Source organism: Heterocephalus glaber, unplaced genomic scaffold (assembly GCF_053883595.1).
Source record: "Heterocephalus glaber isolate CG9 unplaced genomic scaffold, H.glaber_assembly_v1.0 deba00000331, whole genome shotgun sequence".
NCBI lineage: Eukaryota > Metazoa > Chordata > Mammalia > Rodentia > Bathyergidae > Heterocephalus > Heterocephalus glaber.
Window position 1 is genome coordinate 32,140,070 of NW_028258142.1, and position 11,523 is coordinate 32,151,592.

General features: G+C 45.9%; 1 pseudogene; it reads left to right on the forward strand.

The window, feature by feature from the left end:
- The first annotated feature begins 1,604 nt into the window (after positions 1-1,604).
- Positions 1,605-3,267, forward strand: LOC101721030 (RNA-binding protein with serine-rich domain 1 pseudogene; annotated as a pseudogene).
- Positions 3,268-11,523: the final 8,256 nt, after the last annotated feature.

Below are 11,523 nucleotides of genomic sequence, written 5' to 3' on the forward strand. Positions count from 1 at the left end.
GCTGCTCTTTTGAGGGATTTGGAGGAGAAAGAAACAAGAAAAACAAATCTCTAGGAAAGAAAAAGCAAATCCAGATTTACACAGCTGAATCCAGACCACTGGCCACCTCACCTAGACAAGCCCGAGGTGTCTTCACCCAGCTTCTCCAAGATGGCACTGTGCTCCTAGACAGAGAGGGAGGCTCTTGAGCTGTGTGCACACAAAGATCAAACATGCAGGGAGTTTTCTGGTGCTTGTCAAAGGGTCCATGAGGCCCAGAGCCTGCAGAAAGACTGCCTTTCTTTACCTTGGCTCTGCAGCTGGCCAGGCATCATGTTGCCTCCACCCAGGGAGATGGAAGATGGAGCCACCCATCCTGTTTATAGAAAAAGTGTGGGGAGAGTGAGGACATCCCCCCTAGCCTAGTTCTGAGCCTTTCTCCCAGCCAGTTGGAGTCTGAGCAGGTGTCAACCTAAAAGGCAAATTGAGGCACACAGAGAAGAAAAAGTGATTTTGAGCCAATATGGGGGGGCGGGTAAATGTGCTTTATAGTTTCCCAGAATAAGCAATCCAGAAATAGTATCCAAGAAGACTGGGTTCGTGTAGATTGAAGAAAAGAGAGAGAGAAAAAAAAGAACTAGGAGGAGGATACAGTAAACCAGTTATTACAATTGTATTGGTCAACAAAAATGGGACACAGCACTGATTGGTGGTCTCTTTAGTTATACATTACAGGTAAGAATTGTGATACACAGGAAGAGGCTCACACTGGGTTTATTTATTACCTTTATGGTGTCAAGGAGTCAGCATAAACATGCAGTGCTAGATCTGACTGACCTAGGTAGCTAGAGTCTCATATCTCTCCTCCCTGCTAAAGAATTTTGTGACATCTTAATTCCTTTCTCAGCAGTTTCTTAAAAAGTTAAATATATACTTCCCACACATCCAAGCAATTCTATTTCTAGAAATATAGTCAGAAGAAATAAAAATGTATGCCACATAAGTACTTTTACAGTTTATAGCAGCCTTGTTGATAATTGCCAAAAAAATAGACACAATTATTGAAATAGGAATGGACACACTATCATCAGCATAGTGAGATGCTACTCAGCAATAAGAAGGAGAAAGATTCTGATGTTTGCCATAAGGATAAATCTTCTGCTGAGTGAAAGAAGCCAAACTCGAAAGCCTAATGTCTGACAAAACTATAATATGAGTGGTTGCAAGGGTAGAAGCTGAGTCAAAGGAAACTATAAAAAGAGCACCAGGGAAATTTTGAGTTCATGAATCTGTCTGTATCTTGACTGTGGTCTGGCTTATACCACTGTATGCATTCTGTAAATCTGAAGAATGTCACTAAAGTAGGATAAATGCACTGTATCTAAATTGTACACTTTACACATCCACTTGGATCAGAAAAACCATATCTGGGAGTACATTCCATAGAATTCAAATGCACCAACACAGAGTATTATTTATATTGTGCCAAACATTGGCCTTATTAATGGGAACCCTCCAAATATATGATGGTACCGCATTGCCAAGTTAAGAAATAAGATTTATGGAGGCTGAGGCGAGCGGGAGGAGGTGGTGGCGGCAGCGGCGGCGGGAAGATGCTGCTCTTTGGTGTAAATTGCAATCTATTAGGGATCGTTTCTCAGACTCAAGTTAGAAGTGAGATTTCAGATACGTGAGGCCGCCATTGCTGCTTTGAACACCGCAGAAGGGGAGAATGGATTTATCAGGAGCGAAAAAGAAGCGCTTGCTAGGAGTCAAAGAAAATAATAAAAAGTCCAGCACTAGGGCTCCTTCTCCTACCAAACGCAAGGACCGCTCTGATGAGAAGTCTAAGGATCGCTCTAAAGACAAAGGGGCCACCAAGGAATCTAATGAGAAGGACCGCGGCAGGGATAAGACCCAGAAGAGGCGCAGTGCTTCCAGTGGAAGCAGCAGCACCAGGTCTCGGTCCAGCTCAACTTCCAGTTCAGGCTCTAGCACCAGCACAGGCTCAAGCAGTGGCTCCAGTTCCTCTTCATCATCCAGCCGTTCTGGAAGCTCCAGTACCTCCCGCAGCTCCAGTTCCAGCAGCTCCTCTGGCTCTCCGAGCCCTTCACGGCGCAGACACGACAACAGGAGGCGCTCCCGCTCCAAATCCAAACCACCTAAAAGAGATGAAAAGGAGAGGAAAAGGCGAAGCCCTTCCCCTAAACCCACCAAAGTGCACATCGGGCGGCTTACCAGGAATGTGACTAAGGATCACATCATGGAGATATTTTCCACCTCTGGGAAGATTAAAATGATTGACATGCCTGTAGAAAGGATGCATCCTCATCTATCCAAAGGCTATGCATATGTGGAGTTTGAGAATCCAGACGAAGCAGAGAAAGCGCTGAAGCACATGGATGGAGGACAAATCGATGGTCAGGAGATAACTGCTACTGCTGTGCTGGCCCTCGGCCTAGGCCCCACCCCGACGATTCAGCCCTCCCAGGAGAATGCTACCACCACCTCCCATGTGGCGCAGGTCACCCCCACGGATGAGGAGAAGGTCACGCTTCCAAGACGCAGCTCCCCTGTGCGCAGGCGATCCCCTTCTCCTGGCCGCCACCGCCATAGGAGCCGGTCTAGCTCCAATTCCTCCCGATAAGCAAGACTACCAAAGCTCACTCTTGTAACTTATGTCCCAATCAGCTCAGTTTTGTCACTTCTCTAGCATAATGAGCAGCAGAAGAGGATCCCTCACTCAGGCAGACTTCAAAGGCAGCAATGGAGACACGTTCTTCAGGCGGGTTCTGGCTACAGAAGTGCTCTTGTTTCAGGGCTGTGCCCATAAATGCACCCTGCAGTTTTCTGTCTAGGAAGCTCACCATTCACATCTCATGAGTCTGTTCAATGGCAGAGCCTGTAGGAACAAGCAAGCCTCCAGGTGGCAGATGCCCCGGCCTTTCCAGATGACTTGGGGGCAGTCTGGCGATCTGATCATACCTTGGGGACCAATTCACCATTCTCATTAGACCTGGCCCTTTGATCCCTGCTTCAGTCCTCTTCCAGCCTCTAGGATCAAACACCTAGAAAGACCCCCATGCCCTGTGTTAGTTGTCATAATGGTTCTGTCTTTCTATGTTCTCACCTATACATGCACCCCATTTGTCTTCTTGACTCAAATGTTGGTGAGCAATTTGAGAACCAGCTTTGCAGGTCACCATGGAGCCCCCCCATTTCCCCTGCCATTCATGGTGGTCTTGCAGGTTACTTTGGCAACATGTACATTGCTTTTTTGGCTTTTATTGTACAGTCAGTGCTATAAAATTTGAGTTTTGTAACTTTGTAGCATTTTAGATAAGGTTGTGCTTGTTCTTTGTTATGTAAAGGAATTGTATTGAATAAACCTAGGATTAGAATGCAAAAAAAAAAAAAGAAAGAAAGAAGATTTAACCATTTTTAAAATGTGTTATATTTACATCAGTTAACATGGTGATATTTTTCACATTTCATTAAGGATATCATGATGCTATTTAAAAAAAATAAACAACCACAAGTTTGCCAATAGATGATTCTTATGTTTGCATGTACACATGTTCATGCATCACTTAGAGATAGGGATGTATTCTGAGAACTGCACTCTTAGGTGATTTTGTCTGTTGTGCCAGTTTTATCCTCATTGCAGATTTTTTCTGGTAAGTGTTTTCCTCCAGAATAAGTTTATCTAGAGTTTCCAAAACTTTTCATCAGCACTCACAGACTCATTATTCACTTTCGTATGATGAATGATAATGATTCTTAAATCATTTAAACCAATGAAAACTAGAAGTACATAGAACATCTTAGTCGGGTGCAGCCTTTTCTTTCAACATCACATTTTGGTGTACACCTAAGGACCCAATTCTGATTGTCACAATGCAGAAAGGTATAAACTATGTCTGATTTTCACTCCAGGTTGTTAGAAGTTTCTCCACGTCTGGCTGGGTGTGGTGATGCACACCTGTAATCCCAGCACTCTGTGCATTGCAGGCATGGAGATTGCAAATTCAAGCCCAGCCTGAGCAGCTTAGTGAGACCCTGTCTCAAAATTTAAAAATGCAAAAAGCTTGAGGATGTAGCTCAGTGAGAAGGACCTGTATTCACTCCCCAGTACCACACACACACACACACACACACACACACACACACATACAAAGTTTCTCCATATCTGATACAGGATCTTCTCAAATTTTTGTTAGTCTCATTGCCTTTAGCGGAGCAGAACCTTCAATAGCTTCCATCACTTTGTTTTTGTTCTTCAAGATCGTAGCTATGATGGAATGAACATGACTGACTGGTGGGTAATAACCATCACTGATTTTCCATCTTCATAGTCCTTTATCACTTTTAATTTTGTTTCCAGGTCAGTCACTCAATGTGGCCTCTTATTGGCAATATTAGCAGTGGATTTTGCATAGTTAGTGGCCATGATGAGGAAAATAACATGAGATTAAGCACAGAGGGAAATGATTCAATCAAGAGACACAGTCAACATGCTGGTGTAATGCAGACAGTGTTCTACAGTGAACTTTTTTTTATAAGTAGAAGGAATACACACTAAAACAATAATAAAAAGTATAGTATAGTAAGCACAGAAACTGGTAACATAGTCATTTATTATCGTTATTAATTATTCCATATTGTGCGTAATTATATATTCTTTAATTTTATATGACTGGCAGTGCAGTGGGTTTGTTTATGCCAATATCACCAAAAAAACATGAATTAATGTGTTGCACTAAGATGTTATGATGGCTGTGACATTGGGAGAGGAACTTTTCAGCTCCAGTATAATCTTACGGACCACCATTGTATATGCGATGTGTTGTTGACAAGAACATTACCATGCAGCACATAGACTATACATAGAGAAAGCCATGGAAGGTGGCACTAGGCTGTTAGCATTGGTGACCCAAGTTGGATGCAGCAATGAGGCAAATCCAGGTGAATTAGAAAGGGCAGGGTGAAGGGAATAAAGGAGAAAAGAAAGGGGTTGGAGGGAGAAATTGCTGAAGAACCCAAAGGAAGGAAGGAAGAGTGCCTAGCACTAATGTAAGGCTGGCTGTCCCTTACAGACCTTTCCTTTGCTGAGTTGTCTCTCCTCCATGCAGCTGGGACTTCTCAGTATTTCAGTCCCACCAGGAGAGAAAGAGAAAGCTCTCTCCAAGAGACACATAGTATCCTTGCCACATATAGGGCTGGGTCCTCTATTGCTCTGTCCTACTCTGCCCATGCCCAGCCAGGACGGAAAAGGGGACTTGCCCCTTTGAAATGGGCTGCCTTTTCACCTCCAGGCCAAGGAGAGTATTGTGGGGGCTCTAGGAGAGGACCACATGGCAGGAGGGGCACAGGGAGAAGAAGCAAGCCTGAGTAGAGCTAATGTCTTCTCGGGAACAGAAAGGACCAAGGGTTCCAAGCCAAACAACCAGTTTCCCAAGAATCTGGAGCAGAGCCAAAGTCATTCTCTAATAAGCTAACTCTGGAAACCAAAGAATTAGTCAACAAGCCCAAAGGCTCACCTACTACATGCTTAGCTCTGCACAAGTTGTTAAGGAGAAAATATAAGGAAAAAATATACACCAGAAAATAGACCTCACAAGTTTATGATTTCATTAGGAAGACAAGAATATTCCATTTGAAAAGTAAAGAACAGTCAAAGAATGTTTACATACATAAGTAAAGCTCAGAAAAGAGGGATTGGTAAAGTAATTTGTGAAATAAAAGATCCTGGGCCCACTCTTTTTGTTGGCTGCCTTACCCAGCTCCCACTGGTGGGAGGTCCCCGAATCTATACAGCTTGTGACTAGCTCCCCAAAAGTGTCCCAAATTGAGGGGCCTTCAGAAGAAATAGTATATGGCACATAGGGAGACTGAACTTGGGACTCTGGTCTTTGGGCCCATGGCCCAAAGGTGACTGGCAAGATGCAAAGCAGTAGAGCTCTGGGGACCATACCTGCTAGGAAGGGGCCATCTCCGCTGTGCCCAACATGCAACAGTGGCATCTGGCAAAGGGGGCCTGGAGACTTTACCCAAACCAGTTCATGATTGGGGAATGACCAAAAAAAGCTCAATAGGATGGGGATAGGAAACCAACATTGAGTTGTTTTAGAGAAAATAAAGAACAGTATTTCTTGGGAGCCCAGGATGTTGAATTGAGAGGTGCCATATATTCCAGTTCTGAGAGGTCTAGAGATAGGTGTGATGGACAAGGTGGGATTCAGTCTGGCCTTGGGAACCATAGGTAGGGCTTAGGGGGGACAAAGGAGCAGAGTAGAACAGAATGAACAGAACACGACAGTCCAGGTGAGGAGCAGGTGGCAAGAACAGTGAAGAAATGGGCTCGGGTGAAGCATGTGTTCCAAAACAGAAAATAAATAAATTATACCACTGATAGTGTCTCTCTTCCTAAATATCAACAAGTTTCTATCACTAAACACCTATGTGTGCAAGGCACTGGGATAACTGTGACATGTAGAGATGTGAAGTGTGTGGGCTGGGCTTTCTGTGAGCTCAGAAGTTTCAGAGATAGTAGACGTCGATGAGAAAAGCCCCAAGGCAGAGTGCTATGTTCATGGCGAGGATTGTCAGTGTGTTTGTCTATTCGATCAGATCTTCCCGAGCTCCTTCTTCATACCATGCTAGCACTTGAGGCACAGAGGCAAATGATCTGTTTCTCAAGAGCCATCTTGGATAAATGCTGAGAAATCACTTCTAGTTGAGGAAGGTCTCCCGGAATTGAGCCCCAAAGGGCTGGCAGGATTCGGCCAGGGAGGAAGCAGGCATTTCCACACCTGTGGTAGGGATGGCACATAGGACTGATGGCTGTGAAACACCCCAGGAGTGAGGTAGGCCAAGTGTAGGGCAGTCTGAGAAGATCCAACTGACAGCAGAGGCTAGATAGGACATCTGGGAGCAGATGATAAAGTGTCCTGGGTGGCACCCAAAGGCTTTTGCACTTTAGGGAGTGGGCCCTGGGGCTACTTGGATTTCTGATTGGAAGTGGGTCTTTAAATGTGCCCAGAAACAATAGCTAATGTGAAATAGGAAGAAAAGGGGCAAAGGGGAGGGAGAAGTGGGAGGGGTAGGGGAAAGGAAAGAAGTGAATGGAATTAATATGAGAAAATGGAAAAATGGAAACAAAGTCTTTGTAAATAGGGAGGGAGGGAGGGGTTGAAGGGAGGGCAGGGGAATGGGGAAAAAATGAGAAACACGAGAGCATGTAAAGGTGCATATCTCCAATGATGAATGTCATTATATTCTACACCTAAAATGTACCAATGAAAGGATAAAAAAAAAAGTTAAAAAAAAAAATGTGCCCACGAAATCTCCTGGTACTTCCAAAGAGAATGGCAAATGGGGTGGGTGGGGCTGGGGTTTTCCATGTGGGCAAAGATAGTTTGCCACCCAGTTATCTAGTGGCTCCCTGAGCTCCTGCCAGTCAGAGATGGGCACTAAGGAGAGCCTAAGTGGGCCACTCAGCCCTCCCCAGCAGATGTTGAAGTCTGGAGAGACTTCACATTATCTTCAAATAGCTGATTTGGGGCATTTCTTGCTCTTTCCAATAAGATGCGAAGAGACTCAGAGGGCTCCCTGTCACAGAAACTTCTGTTCCTTGCTGCCACCCAGAAAGAGGAGAGTGATGAGCCCCTGAGCCCCATAGCACAATTCCAGTGAACTTGCTGAGTCCCAGCCGTGCTTAGAGGGATTCCAGGCCAGCCAGTTTTGGATGACTATCAATTTAGCTGCAGGATGTACAGAATGTATCTCCAGAAGCCTCCAGCAGGAGTGAGTGTGTGTGTGTGTGTGTGTGTGTGCGCGCGCGCGCGCGCCTTCAGGGCTCCTGGGCACAGGGTGTTGGGTTAACCTAGTCCTGTTGCTCCAGCCCATCAAGCAACCAGAGGATTGCAATAAGCCTTGCCTTTGAGGTGCCAGCAAGCAAATCTCCCTGTGAGAAGGTCATTATCCCCACAAACCCTGACATCATGGTCGTGAAAGAATTGTGCCACATGCTCCCTCTTCTCACAAAAGTCTTGCTGAAGTCAAAGCCCAAAATTAGTCTATCTACACTTTAAGCTGTGCTGCTATTTTTTTTTCACTGACACTTAAATCCCCAATGCATATGTATTGATTTAATGGTACAGGGATCACAAAAAGACCAATCTAAAAGGGTTGCCATATACTGAGGTGGGAATGAGCTTTTCCATCCATTTAGTGTGGGGTAGTGGTAATGGTGGCGAACGTGGTGATATCTATAGGAAGGGGTAGAAATAGATGTGTAAAATCAGAATTTCTGGGCCACTGGTAATCAGGCATGAAGAGAAGGCTGCTTTCAAACTGACTCACGTGCCTAGAATAAATCAGCCAAGCTTCTATAGAATCTACCCTCCAGACCCCAGCCTCTCCCAGATTCCTGCCTCCTTCTGTTGCTGCATTCCATGCCACCCTACCCCCAGATTTCTGCTCAGCCTCTGGAAGTCTCGTGCCCCTGTGGCTGTCCTTCCTTGGCACTTTCCCCCACCCATCTAAATTAGGAAAAGTATGCGATCGATCCCTTCTGAACTCTTCCATCTCCCACCTACCTGCCTCAGGATCCTCCCCCAGATTGAAAACAGCCAGAAAAGTTTTTGTTTGTGGGACTTTTCCTCCCAAGAAAACAGGCAGCCTGTTATAGGCAAAAGAGGAGCATCTTCAGCATACGACTGCCAGCCACAAAGGTGAACACAGGCTGCACAGTGGGCAGACTGCAGCCCAGCCAGAGGCTGCACAGCGCTTGCAGTTTTTAAATGCAAATTTCTCTGTGGCATTCCTGGTCTCTTTGCAGGGGTGGCAGCTACTCTGGGAGGAAAGATGAGATTTAAATTGGTAATAAAGCACTGTACCAAATTGGACTTTGACCTTGTTCAGAATTCCACTGGCCTGTGTTCCCTGACCTGTCACCCCTGCTTCCGCCCAATTGTTTCCTTGAGTAGCTGCCTGCTATCTGAGGAGGGCAGGCAGGCTGTCACCAGCTGCTGCCTCCCTGGCTACCTTCCACCTGGCTTGTTCAGAAAGCCTTGGGAATCAAACAGCTTTGCCTTTCCAGTTTCTATTGCTACCTCTGGGCCTGCAACAAGAACAAGAGTGGTTTGGATGAGGCCTCAGGCCCCAGCTGGGCCTACTTGTAGGGCATGGGAAGAGGTGAGGGCAGCCCCAGCATGCTACCCTTACTGCATTCTTGGTTACCAGAGCAATTCCCATATGAGGCCTGGAATGGCCAGTGTGGCCCACAGTCCTGCTGCGTCCTGGGCAGCAGCAAAGAGCCAACATTTATGTACTCCAGCTCCTTCCACTGCCCCAAGACACCCTCTGCACACTGCAAAACCCCATGATTTGCTCATTTCTTCAGTCTGGAAGGTCTTCCACATTCCCTTCCACATGTCTAAATTTTGTTGTTCTTTCCAGGGCTGGGAGACCATACTCTTCCCATAGACCACTGTTCTGTCCCAAAGCCCCACTGTCCCTCTCTTACCTCTTCAATTTACGGTTCAAATCAAGTGTATCAGTCAGTGCTCACTAGAGAAACAGACTTAATACAATACATATATATATATACATATATATATATACATATATATATGTGTATATATATACATATATATATGTGTGTATATATATATGTATATATATATATATATATATATATGTAAGGATTTACAAGGGAGGCTTACAATGGCTGCCTGCAGTCAGGTGTGGAAATGTATAAAAGGGCTATCTGTGAGCTGGAGATCAGAAGGCTCCAGTCAAAGGTTGAAGGACTAAAGCTCACTGTAGAGCCCCTCCATATCAAGAGGCCAAAGAGTCTGCAGGGGAAGACTGAAGGGTCTGCTCTGGAAGTCTGAAGAGTCTGCACTAGGAGCCAGGAGATGTCCAAAGGGAAGGCGAAAACAGGAGGTCCTCTGAAGAAACAGCAGTGAGACTTCCTTCTTCTGTCCCCTTTTATTCAAGTATCTGGAACATTTAATCACATCCTGATTAGTCTTTTCTCATTGCTTCAAGTCTCAGCTCCCTAAGATGGTAGGGCTCCATGGGCTATGTATTACCTAGATTGGCACTTCGTGGGCCTATGAGGAACAAATGAATAAAGAAATGGATTGCTTTGGTGATAGCAATGTCTTCTTTAGATGCCAAGGAATTCTTCTCACCCAGAGAAGTCTTCTCTGCACTGGGCTTTCATGGAAACCAAGTATCTGAAGGAAACTTTGCTTCCATAGTCTCCTACAATCACAGAGAAACCAAGAGATGTCCTACCAGGAGTAGCCAGTCAGCCGAGCAGCTGGACTGCCACCTGTGTGCAGGGCACTAGCGAGTGTCTTCTTTGACCTAGCTGGGATGATAGGATGTGACCATGTGAAACTTTGATTTCCTGTCAGTGTGCAAAGTCATAGCCATGATTTGTAACAGCTGAAGGCAACAGGGATAAGAGGGATCCAAGTCACGCTGTCTTAATTAGAGAGCACTTAAAGGACATAGAAAATAGAGCTAGAGAACAAAGACAGAGCTTGATTATCTAAGGAAGACAGAGAAGAGGGGCTCCCCTACTGTGTCCTCCCCAGCCATACCCCATCTCTCCAAGTCTGCTTTCCTCACCCAAGAAATGAGACAAAGGATGGGGCCAGGAAAGGAACTAGACTGAAGATGGGTGGTTAGTGCAGGGGCTTAGCTGAGAGACCACATCTTGGGGCTGGCCACATGAGAATGTAGGGTCCCCCACATCTGCACTATTGATCCCAATGTGGATCCTAATACAGTGAGGCTCAAAAAGCCAATAGAGGGCCGGGGATTTAGCTCAGCGGTTTCGCCGCCTGCTGCACAAGCGCAAGGACCCGAGTTCCATCCCCGGTACCAAAAAAAAAAAAAAAAAAAAGCCAATAGGATGGAAAACCCCAGGGAAAAAAGATTTGGAAAAATAAGTGACATATGAATTATATTCTTTTACGCCCGGGCTAGGGTAGGGACTTGATAATGATCTATCCACAGGAAGTCTGCACTCACTCTCTCAGATGGAAGTCAGGGGCCAGGGGCCAAGCAGGGAGTAGTCTATGTAATTCCAGTCCCTGTAAGCTGCAAAATGTTCCCTTTTCACCTCTGCCCTCCCTGTGGTGAGGGCAGTAAACCCTTCAGCAAGACCTATGCTTATCTTCTGGTGCAGTGGGGAGGGCTCGGAGAGGAGAAGCTAGGGGAAGAGGGTGTGGCCTCAGGTGAGCAGGCTGAATGGGGCAGGCAAGCCCGTGGGTCTCAGGAAGGAAAGTTGGAAGTCATCATTCAGGAGCTTGCCAGGTAGAAGAAAGGTCCAACCTGGTTTTCCAGCAGCAGCCCCTCCCTGGGACAACTCAGGCACTCTGCAGGCCTCTCTGCCTCTGACCCTTTGCCCACTTGTATAAGCATCACTCATGAGGCAGAGCCATTTGCCAATTCTGGTCCTTTTATTACTCATGCATTTCCCAGGGAGAGGCACAGAAAGCCTGAGAGGGCCCCACAGGCAGG